Below are 13,347 nucleotides of genomic sequence, written 5' to 3' on the forward strand. Positions count from 1 at the left end.
ACACTGCTGAATATGACCATCGTCGATGAGCGCCCCCCCCCCCTTCGGTCTGGTCTCTCCCAAAATCCATTCACTGGTGGGACACCATCGTTGCTTATGAACGCTATTCGCATGTATAAAGTTGACTTTCGCACGTGTTTATGTTTTGACCAAGGCGGAAGTGGAACGCGAATTGCATTATGGACTGACGTCATGAATAAATTACCCCGAGTCCAATCTCGAGTGCGTCTGCACCGACGAATTAGCGGGATAATTCGTAAAATAGCGCGCTATTTTGCAAATAAACCCGAGTTGACTTGGGATTGCAATCTCGAGATTAATCCTACGAACTAGCGCGATAATTGCGTCTGCACCGCCAACTATCTCGAGATTTTTCAGATCGGGATAATTTGCCGGATCAGAAATAGCGCGCTAATTTGAAAACTCGGGATGGTGCAGACGGCCCTTGAGTAGATTGGTGGCCACAGTACTCTGACCTGACACCCCAGGGGCTCATTAGTACACCCACAACAGGAACAAGAATGGTTTAATTATCACCTTAAAGTTTAATTACTACAAGGCTAACTTGGGAATACAACACTCTTTAGAAATTTGATGCTCTTTTCCAGAGCATGCAGGATACTAGTAGTATTTGTTGATTAGCCTCCAAGGTAACCATTGGTGCTCATTCACTAATGAAGATTCTACCTGGAAATGGGATGTCCACTTATTGTTGCATAACAAACAAGCTTCTTAAGTTACACATAATTCCTTGGAGGGACCTGGATGAGAAGAAATAAGATAAAAAATGATTTATTGGAAATCAAATGTTGGGTTTTTCCCCAATGGCTACACACAATATTTCTTCCTGATTTATTTATTTATTGAAGGGGGGGGGGGGGTAAGTAATAGATGAGAAATTGGATAGAGAAGGAGACAGATGGGGAGAGACAAGAAGAGGAGGGAATGAATAGGAGGAAAGGAGAACATTGCAGAGAGATGGGAGGGAAGGGTGGATGAGCAACAATGCCAATATCTTGTATGGTAAAACAGAAGATTCAGAAGAATATCCATCATATTGAAGTCATTGAACTCTTTGTTATTACAAAGTAGTAAGAGGTTCACCTCTATTAATCACTTTTTAAGAAGCTTAGAGAGATGCAAATAATGTCTATTATTAGTCACACATTGCTATTCAATCCTGTTATGCAATAAAAAAAATGTCACATGGCACAAAGTTTTCTGAATCAGATTATGATAGCTTATGTGAATTTCAGAAGTTCAATAATCAATATGTAATATATCACAGATCAGGGAATGAAGAAGGCTTAAAATTTTACTTCACAAAGGCGAGAAGCCGTCTATTTCATTACAGATCTTGTGATATACGTCAGATTAGCCAGTGGGCTGCATGCCTTTCCCTTCATAAGTATCCTTGACAGGAACAGTTAAAATTCTCTATTCATTTTCTGTTTATGTATCTTATAATTTCTTTGGCTTATATATACATACATAAAACAACATGTAGAACAATAATAACATTACTGTCTGATGCTAAAGAACTGAAAAATAATGCTCCAATGTTGATTTGGCTCAAAAGGTCCTGTGTGAGACTGTACTGAATGTCCATTAACTGTTTAAGATTCAATTTCTGAGTTGACTTGTAATAACCCCACCAAACGACACAACCGAGTATTGAATCAAAACCGAGACATTGATAAAGGGATTTTAATTTTATCAGAGTCCAACATCTCCCCATAGAATAACCTTTGACACCCATTAGTAGGGGCTATTAAGATTAAACATGGACATAATCAAGAGAAATATGTCAGCATCAGCTGCTGAGCTTCTCATGAAGATTAGAATGCAGTCCCGGAAAATAAATAAAATCCAAATGTGAAACAGAGACTCAATGCAATTGATAAACAAGGAACACGTTAATCTTCAGTTTCAAGTCACCAGTGTTACAAATTAATAACAGGCGGGAATGCTTATCAACTTGATTCACTGATCTTGGCTTCATGATTATTCTTTAATTTGACTTTCAGATTCAGTTATTAATTTTGTTATTTCTGTTTAAATGTGAATTGTCAATTAGCTACTTGGACATAATTATCATGACATTAATCTAAGAATGCTCTCAATCCATAATGATAATATTAATGGCTCTAACATTATGATCTATGAAAGAGCCCCATCTACTGGTGAAAAACAGACAACAGCACATGTTGATTGTACAACCAAAAAATCCCAACTTGTATAAAACTATATTTACTCTATTTGTAAAACATGCTTGAAGCTTGTGGGGATCCAATGGTAGGCCATATTTACTTATTTTGCATAATTATCAGTTATTGGCTCAGCCACATTCGTGTAAGAATGAAAAACTGTCCCGCGTTCCTGTCAAGTGTAAACAGACCAGACAAAGCTGTTTTAATTGAAATATAAACCCAGACGAATGTCCACATTAGTCTGTGTCCAAACCAGTGTAGATGTATACCATTTATGCACACTGCATTTCCACATTCTCAGTCTCAGCAGTCACTACCCCCCCCCCCTTTAACACTATTTGATAATTTGGCCATAGAGGAAATTTTGGAGAAGTTTGACTTGGCTTATCTGCAGAAGTCTGCCCATATTCAGAAATCAGATATACAAATCAACAAATACTTGCACAAAAGGAAGCCATCTGTATGATAATATAAAAGTATTGCATAATATTTCATAATATGAGTTCATCATACTCTACTGAAATCAAGAATTAATTGGAAATATACTAACGACTCTGGCATCTTAATTGGACAAGGACTGGGTCAAGGAAACATAATCGAATCTGTATCTATTCATATCATATTTAGGCCTATAGTCATATTCATAATCTGAAAAATCTCCCCCCCCCCCCACTTACTTCATTTCATTCAGAATGAAGGAGTGGAATTACCTCTGGAGAATATAGCTTAGAGATACTAATTACATGTTATTTGGAGTGAATGTATGAACATAATCATTATAATTAGTTCATAGTCCTTAATGTAACAAGACCTGCAGGTGCAACGTAATTGGGCCCTGGAGAGCAACGTATGATGATTATCATTGGCACATGCTCTGTAATGGCTTTGAATGAAGCAGGACAAGGGAGAAATAATCTGAGATAAATGACCCTAGCCAAGAATAGTTCTACAAAGAAATGTTGTGCCAATGAGTTCATTATAGGGCAATGGGTATACACAAAGGTTTACATGTCATTAAATCTTGGAAGAATGTTATAGGTGTAATGCAGCAGAAAAACTGTTTCCTTTTAAGTTTTATAATGAAATATACAATCTGTATAGTAAGGATTACAATAATGTGCAATTTGACGAGTATATAGCATGCTAACTTTTCATTCAAGAGATTGTAGGATAATATTGTGAGCATATACACATGCTTTTTAAAAACCCACATTGGGATAAAATAGGCATATTGATTGAATTTATAGTTTCATTGTTCAAAAAATAATTTATTTTGATATTACAACAGAGTCCCTACTTCTCTGCAATATGGAAAACAGAAAAAATCACAGAATTCATAGAATATCATGAAAAACAGTCTTTCAGGCCAAACAATTTGAATTGTGGATATACAAAGTAAAAATCATGAAAATCAAAGAAAAAGTTGTACTGAAGTGAAAAGTAGTAGTAGTAGCAGCAGCAGCAGTAGTAGTAGTGGTAGTAGTAGTAGCAGCAGCAGTAGTGGTGGTAGTAGTGGTAGTAGTAGTAGTAGTAGTAGTAGTAGTAGTAGTAGTAGTAGTAGCAGCAGCAGCAGCAGTGGTGGTAGTGGTAGTAGTGGTGGTAGTGGTAGAAGTAGTAGTGGTAGAAGTAGTGGTAGAAGTAGAAGTAGAAGTAGAAGTAGAAAGTAGAAGAAGTAGTAGTAGTAGTAGTAGTAGTAGCAGCAGTAGTGGCAGTGGTGGTGGTGGTGGTGGTGGTGGTGGTGGTGGTGGTGGTGGTCGTAGTAGTAGTAGTAGTAGTAGTAGTAGTAGTAGTAGTAGTAGTAGTAGTAGTAGTAGTAGTAGTGGTAGTAGTAGTGGTGGTGGTGGTGGTGGTGGTGGTGGTGGTGGTGGTGGTGGTGGTGGTGGTGGTGGTGGTAGTAGTAGTAGTAGTAGTAGTAGTAGTAGTAGTAGTAGTGGTAGTAGTGGTAGTAGTGGTAGTAGTGGTAGTAGTGGTAGTAGCAGCAGCAGCAGCAGCAGTAGTACTAGTAAAAGAAGTACATGTAGAAGTAGTAGTAGTTGAATAATAGTTAATATTAGCAGATTGAAGCCATATTAGTGGGTCTATTCCCAGGGATACTGAGCAGTTCTGGTTTATGTAACAAACAAAATATATTGAAGTAGGTGATAAGCCTATTGATTTATCCCACTGTTTTCAATGCCACATCAATAGCACTTTATGAGTACTAACTAGTACACATGGTACATGGACCATATTGTCAACAATAATTCACTAGTAGTTTAAAAATATTGTATTTACTTTGTATCTTGTTTTTAATACAGTAGCTAAGTAAATGCTGCAATGCTGTTCTTTATGGAAAATATAGAAAAAAGAGAATAATATTTCAAATATTCACAACTATTGAAGAATATTAGGATAGGATTTTGAATCGTTGATATAAAAGCAACAAATTTATATTTTGATTCATTGATATTTTTTAAAGAGTGGAAAGGGTGTACTTTCACTCATTTTGGATTAATCTTTGAGTAATCCCTGAGGTAGTTTTAGAATGAGTGAAAATATTCACTCTAAATTCACTTTTCTTCAAATTCGCTTGTTTTAGGGTAAACGTTTTCACTAAATTTTAGGAGATATCGATCTTCAAAAGTAGTTTAATATCCAAAGCCCCAACTCTCCCACAGGCTCTCTAACTACTGATAATGCAATCAAACAGGACTCTGTATTTTATAACCAAAAGATGAATGCTTAGTTTGAGTTCTAGTATAAAAATCTAATTTCAATTAGACGTATGTCATATTTTTTTTAATCATATGGTTGGAAGCAATCCTAAAGTGTTTATCATCTGCCAGAATGCTTATTTAGAACAACAAAATTTAATAAAAAACAATTCAGGCTTGATTGAAATTATATTCATTTCATCGCCACATGCTTTTCCTGACGTAGCTAACAGAGGAAACAACATGTAGAGCCACACTATCAACAGGCAGGCATTTTTTCAGTAATTTATCTGATCTTCATTTGCTCAATACTCTGCAATAATACATTTTCTTGAAAAATCATTTGGCAGATATCATTGATTTATAGTTGTTTTTTTTACAATGCTGTGTAAGTTTTGTTAAATACTGTGAACATTTCATTTTCTATTGTTTCCAGTACCAGATTTTATCTTTAATGTCACATCTTACTGTTCTTTTAGAAATGAAAGATAAATCTTGCCTATATCCTGACAAACAAAGATAACTAATGATATTTCCATCCTCCAACTAACATTTTGAGGCTAATAAATTCAGGGAAAAGAAACAAAAGAATTACAAATGGGATAAACATTGACATTCTAAAAATGTGGTTTCATGCACCACAAATTGAATATAAAAATGACACCTAGATTAACCATTTCCCACTCAAAACTGCTCGTACTTGACTCAACGCAATCATCCCACGAGATAGCCTACGTCATAGTTGATGAACATAACACAAAGCTTCCTATATACTCCTTGATCAAAATAGGTCAATACAAACGACTATGAATGAACCAGAGGAAACTTCTGTCATGACTTTGGTCCTTGCCATAGCCTAGGTTTTAACCAAGTCATTAAAGTATGGAGAACACTCGCTCATAATCATCAATTAAGATGGAACCATTTTGTTTCTAAAGAGTCTTGGAAGATCATGGGAGACTTCTATGGATCCTCCTAATATCTAAAGGAAATCTTTGCCTTGTTGCACCATAACGATGGGCAAACATCATTATCACTCGGCAGCAGAAGAAATGCCTGGTACTGCATGCACTTAAAGGCATGGTTAAACATCTAATCTTGGAGAGTCATCAATTAGCTACTATAATCAGTGTTGCTTAATTACATTAGCTGCACAGACAAGCGTTCAATTGGATGGTACTTGACTGTCAAAAATGAAGAGAGCCTTCTTCATTTTGTTTTGCTAATGGGTTTATAAACAATGGCATGCTATAAAGAAGGTTTTGAACCCCTACAACACACTTGCTTTAATTTTGAGGAAATGAGGCAATTTGAATGATGGCTGAAAGATTCGCAATTATTTTTTTTTCTGATGTTAATGAATTAGTCAACTAATGCAAACACTTTAATATATTACCTCAATCACTTGGCATTCACTACCTTTCATTGGCATGCATAGCAAATTACCAAACCAAAATTGGTACTTGAGGGTTAATACAAAAATTGGTGAAGTTCCACATGAGCACCAATCTAAGTATCTTGAATGTCCAATCTGCATGCAAGAAATTCATAATAAAAGTGGAATACCCCTGACAGTCTTGCGTACATTGTGCAATTTAAGTAAAGCAGTAGTGATGACTTTGTGAAAATGAAATATCAACCATTCTTCCTCTTTAATTCATCCTTTATACTTGTCACATTTCCCCACAAACTAAAAGGAATCAATGTATTAATTGTGAAATTGGGGGAAAATATCAATTCTTATCAAACAGAATTTACAAATGACCTTGATCAAGTCACTTGTGATTTTACTCACATCAAATTGCTGATATATGATACAGGCCTGAACGTTAGACATGCTTGAAACACATTAAAACAAAGAGGATAAATACATTTCAAAATCTGAGAAAACTGTTTATTCTTTTAATACAATCTAAATTCGTTGACCTCAAATGACCTTGACTTATCTTATTACATGTGATTTGCTATATTTTATGAAATAGCCATCTAATACAAGTTAGTATAAATTGTGAAAGTATAATTTTGAAAGTATACTTTTTTAATATTATATAAAGTAACCATACATATGGACATATCATTATTATTATTCCCTCATTCTAAACATTAATGAATAGGTTACCACAAACTTTTCCTGAAACTACTATTCTGAGCAATGCATAAAAAATCTAAAATATAAAATCCTCTTCACCTTCAACTAGGAAAAGATCTCTCTTTGTTACTATTTTAACCATCCCTACTTGTAACTTTTATATCTTCTTCATAGTGATGTCAAACAATCTGTTTCTGGGAAATACATGTGTAGTACTGTATATGGGAATTCAGCTTTTATGTCAAAGACTTGTTACAGAAAAAGGGGAATTATTCTACAAAAAAGGGGCAATTAAAAATCTATGGGGAAACATAATACCTGCAAATTTTGACACTATGCCAAATATTATGAAGCTTTACTTTTATGCTTTTCACACTGTACTTTTTTTCCTTAACCCCGGGAAATTGGTGGGGCTAAGGGGGGCCTTAGCCCCACCAATTTCCCGGGGTTAAGCTTAGCCCACTTCGTTTTCACACTATGTTTTAGCAAAGTGGGCTAGCACGGTAAATAGTACGGTACTATCTGGCCCTGCAAAAAAGCAGGGTTAGCCGCCTTACTGCGGTGCTAGCACCACAATTACGGTGCTGAGAGATGCAGTGTGAAACGAAACTGGGCTAAGGAAAAGTGGGGCTAAGCAATAGCCAATCACAGAAGTCGAAATTGCACTTTAATCACGCTCTGTATGGTAAAATCATCAATATTAATGAGCTGTGGGATAGTCCGGGGTTAAGGCGTTAACCCCGGCTAAGCAGATAGTATGGGGTTAAGAAAGACAGTGTGAATCCAAAAAAAGATAGTATGGGGTTAAGGATAGTCTGGGGTTAAGGATAGTATGGGGTTAAGGAAATGCAATGTGAAAAGCATATTTGATTATTATAGCCTGGATAATGAACAGAGTATATACCTGTAGGCAAATTGGCATCATCATTTCTTCTTATATAGGCCTACAGCAAATAATACAATAAGTCACACACACATACATTGTAAGCAATCAGATCATAATATGAGAGACCTGCAACTGTATGGATTGCTTTATATATATATTCACACACAAACAAATTAAACCAACAAAAAATGTTAAATCATATGGGTTAGATATGTTTGAAAAATAAATTTGGAGAATATATTCTCCCCACAAGAGAAATTTAAAGCAGCCATTAGCAAAACTGGTTAATGATATCACTCATCATTGTTCTCAAACAATGGCTAAATACTTCCAGCGAATATAACATACAATTTAAAGGACAAGTCCACCCCAACAAAAAGTTTGTTTGAATAAAAAAAGAAAAATCCAACAAGCATAACACTGAAAATTTCATCAAAATCAGATGTAAAATAAGAAAGTTATGAATTTTTAAAGTTTCGCTTAATTTCACAAAACAGTTATATGCACATCCTGGTCGGTATGCAAATGAGGAGACCGATGACGTCATCCACTCACTATATCTTTTGTATTTTATTATATGAAATAAGAAATATTCTAATTTTCTCCCCATTGTCAATTGAAACAAGGATTGATTCCTCCCGGAAGGCCGGAACATGTGGAATTAGCATTGTTCAGTACTATATGGTTCAGTCAAGTTGGTCCTCATTAATGTCAAATCTGTAAAAAATGAAATATTGTATAATTCAAACAATAAAAAAAAAAGAAATGGTGAGTGATGGAGAACATAGCCTGACTCATTTGCATGTCACTGAGTTGTGCATATCACTGTTTTGTGAAAAATAAGAAAAATTTTAAAATGCCATAACTTTCTTATTTTACATCCGATTTTGATGAAATTTTCAGCGTTACGCTAGTTTGATTTTTCTCTATTTATTCAAGTCAACATTTTTCTGGGGTGGACTTGACCATTAAGACAATTGGACTGGGCTTTTAAACTCAGATGTTTATGTTATTTCAAAGAAACAAAACCAATTTTCTGAATATCTTAAAAGGAAATTGAAACAACCACTACAAGGGCCAATACAATATCATTTTGAAAAATCTGTTCAGGTTCTCACTCTCTAAAAATCATAGATGAGACATATAGATCAGTATTTCTGAAATAATTTATATTTCTAAAACCATTTCAAACAATAAATTGTAGCCTTTGCGGTCTAAAATGTTAGCAAAAAGTATTTCTGTTTCACAGTTGTTCAAACCAATATAAAGATCTTTATGAATGTCAGTGTTCACCTAGAGGGCTTTAACATATGCTTCACTGTCCAATTCTCCAATTACAAGATACAATTGACACTGGTTTATTTCTCTTTGTTTTATTGTCAGATCCTATTAAGTCGTCTATACCTGATGTAATTCCTACCAGTAAAATCAAAGGTCAATGTAACCTTTGCAGAAGAGGTCAATTAAGGCACAATCCAGAATGCAAATAGATAACATTTGAAACGATTAGGTCATCTTAATAAACTGGAATTCACAGGCCATTTATATCTGGAAGTTTAGTTTTACCAGGGGATATGGAAGAAACCTTGGTTTCACTTTTAATCAGAAATTGATGTTAATTAAAGGTGATGTCTACCCTAATAACAAAATGATATGAATAAATAGAGTACAGTCATTGAACACAAGACTGAAAGTTTCATCAAGAATGAAAAAAGCTATGACATTCTAAATGTAAATGGATAACCTCACAACTCATTATTTCGTTTGTGTTTAATCATAAGAAATATCACTTCAATAATAAATAAATCCTTGAATGAGTCTTCAAAAGTAGGAATAATAAAGGTTTATACGTTCAGAAGTCTGACATTGGTGGGAAAAATACTTCATTTTATATTGTGAACCTAAAAAATCAACAGCATATATTAAATGTGTGACATCATTGGCTCTCTCATTTTCAAACCATGTTGTGAGGTAGAAAATTCCTTACTTTAAATTTTGATACTTTCTTATTCAACCTCCAATTTTGATTATATTGTCAGTGTTATTATTTTTTTAATTATTTTTTAAAATCAAATAATTGGTTTGCTGCTTATGCAGACCATTCATCCGTTCTTATTGAAAATTAGGAATGATTTTGCCTCATGAATAGGAGAGAAACAGTATTTCCTCCAAGATGCTAGAGTAAAGGAAGAGCTTGGAATAGTCAAAATTCAGATCCTTACACTGCAAAAACAGTGGTGTTAACACTACATTAACAGTGTTCACAGAGGATCACACCAAACAATCTACACCAGTCTTATGTTCATAGTGTTAATTCAACACTCATTGGTGATATCATAGCACAATGTGTTTGTTATTACTTATTAATAACACCAAGCAATGTTTGGTGTTATTTTCAAACTCCATGGTGTATTTTTAACACCTGAGAGTGCAGTTCTCTCAGAACTCTGGATGGAATGAATGCACCTAAGTTTTTAAAGTGTATCTCTAAATTCAGCATAATTGGAGGATCTATAATTTCCTTATCCTTGATACAAACTAGTCAGGCTTGAAAGATAATTAAACTTTTAACAACTTAATTAAAATCAGTAAATGGAATTGAGGTCTGGTCCACTTGCCCCATGGATAAAATGCCCTCAATCCTATAATTTCAAACATTATAATTCAAACAAATAAAAAACAGTAATCTTCATCCAAGCGACTCGCTGCATATGAGTGAAAAGGCATTGTGTATTAGTGATTTGATGAACCTGTTGATCGAATTGATGGTGTATATATAACAACCTTTTAGAGCTTTTGTGTCCAGCTATAAAAGGGTTTATACTGCACGGGGAGGTGACCACGCCTCAAGCCGTGGCCCGTGGCTCCACGTGCCAACCAGAAAGAATAGGATGATTACGTTAAGAGATGTAGGCTTTCAAGCGACTAACGATGGCATCCTTCCGCCATTAGAGAGAGTACCATGCTGACGATTAACAACAGGTTCCTAATTTAAAAATGTGCATTTCTAAATGATGCTGAAAAAAGTTATAAAGATGTTTTGAAAATGAAGGATTTTCTAGGAATTCATATGGATGATAAATGAAGATGTGTGCGCTCGTGCATACTGGTGATGGGGAACAACAGGTTTTTGTAGTTTAATGGAAAATTAATTTTATTTGTGATATTGAAAAGGAGTAATAAAGGATGCATTGGATAGGACTGATTTTCCAGGGTTATCCATTTTCTGCATCGATGCAAGTTTATGATTGGTAAGAGCTGAGTTATAGATCTTATCAGGAGCACTGGATGGAGTGAACCTTAATTAAAATCATAAAATTAATCTGAACATATTGTATCAAACTATTGTCAATTTTTATATGATTTTCATTCACTCGTATCACTATGATGAAGATCATTATTGCCATAAGCATCACCAACAGCAGCAGCAATTATTTATTTATGAAATGAAGTATCACAATACTTTACTTCTTTATTATTCTTTTCTATGACACAACCATTCTCTAGAAGTAGGCTGTACAAGGACAGTTAAAGTATCCAGGACAATGGATCACAACCTTCAAACTTCTAAATTCAGGAGAACACCATATTCTTTCAAAAAAATCTAAAAGGATCCTAATAATTAAAATCAACAGCATATTCAACCTTGATTTCATCTTCTCCTCCCTCGTTCCTTCTGTCATATTATCCTTCCTTTATCCCTTCTCTTCCTCTTCCTCCTCTTCATCTTCTTCTTCTTCATCATCTTTTTATTTTGTATTTTAGTAACTATTATATGTAGATCGGGAAAAATATACAATCTATCTCTCTTTATTTACCACATTTTAACCAACTAAACTGGGTTCCAAAAGAAACTTATCAAATTCACAAGCACACTACACAAATTCCACTCAGTCAAAATGAACAAAATTTTGACACAGGCTAGCTTTAATAATCTTCTCTAAGCACATGTCAACCAATGAAAATGAGATGGGATTAAACAAACTTACCAGTTTATTAAAGTTCACAGTATGACCATTGGCATGTTAAATTGATTGCCTCAATAACTAAGAAGTTAAAGAAGTTAAAATTAACATTTATAAACACACCTATTGAGGTCAAAGAAGCATAATGCATGAATGGACTCAATAGCAGTCAAGCAAAGAATGACCATTTGGTTTAATCGCATCTCATTTTCATTGGTCTTTCTTTTGCCATTTTGTGACTTTGGATTCCGGAACCAATTGATTTGAGGGGCTACAGCATCTTTGTTACTTAACCAATCTCTTAATTATTGACATGTGCTTAGTAAATATCATTGAAGCTATCCCGTGTCAAAATTTTGTTCATTTTGACTGTGTGGAATTTGTGTAGTGCGCTTGCGAAGCTTGATAAGTTTCTTTTGGAACCCACTTATTAACCATATTCTTTACAAAATTCCAATGACTCTTTGACATAAATCATCCTGACTGTGTCTAGAGAAGACAACATGGTGGTATCATCCTTGCATTGCTTAGCAACCAACTTGCTATCATGTAGTGAAGGCACGAGAACCATGCACATCTCACTGAGACTATGGACTTGTAGTCACTTACTGCTGAGACAAATACCACTATCATACTGTGAGAATCAGCAACTGTGCACCCATCTTATATTAACTCAACAAACCGATTCCTTTCTCTTAAAAGAAGTTTGAGGGTTGATTTGTTTGTGTTTTTCAGTGGGGGGGGGGGGGGTTCTAGGTATTTCGCCTTATTCTTCTTTCCTGAATATTTGTCACTCAAACATTTCCTTCAAATATAACATTCACAACTTCTATAGGATTATCAGTGAAAACACCCGTCTTATAACTGTAACGTGAAAAAAAGTAGCAACTAGTCATTTCCCACCAGTCTAATTTATTGTGATCAATTGGGGTCGTGGGCAGAAGCCATTGCTGTGGCTGCATCCTTTCTCATTTCTATACATATGCATTTGTAAACTAACAAAATTAAGAGAGCATAAACGCATCATTAATTCTAAATGCTTTGAAATGAAGTCATTACAAAAAAAAATTCCAGTTGGAGCGAGATCACAACATAAGAATACAACAATTTTCGAAACACACGGCGTATTTTGAGCTCTCCTTACAGGTAAGGGTAACACGCGTCTGGAAAAAAAAAGAAGCATAAAACATTACTCCATGAAAGTGTGATTACGATGAGAGTTTCTGCTCATTTTTTAGTTTCCGAGCATGGAAGTATAAGTGCAAGCCAAGTTCAAATGTAATCTCAGTGAAACAGATCCCTGATATACTTACATGTAGGTGATTCCAGGGAAAAAAATGACATGGGGACTCAGGGCAATTTAGCCCTTGAAATACTCAAAACAGCACTGGAAACTAAAAAAGCAGCCCAGGAGCGTTTCATCAACATTCTTGTCTGACAACTTTCCTTGATTCTGATTGGCCGACAGTCACTGTTACTATGGTAACTGTCGGAGTAAATCTCC

The sequence above is a fragment of the Lytechinus pictus genome, chromosome 7, assembly GCF_037042905.1.
Source record: "Lytechinus pictus isolate F3 Inbred chromosome 7, Lp3.0, whole genome shotgun sequence".
NCBI lineage: Eukaryota > Metazoa > Echinodermata > Echinoidea > Temnopleuroida > Toxopneustidae > Lytechinus > Lytechinus pictus.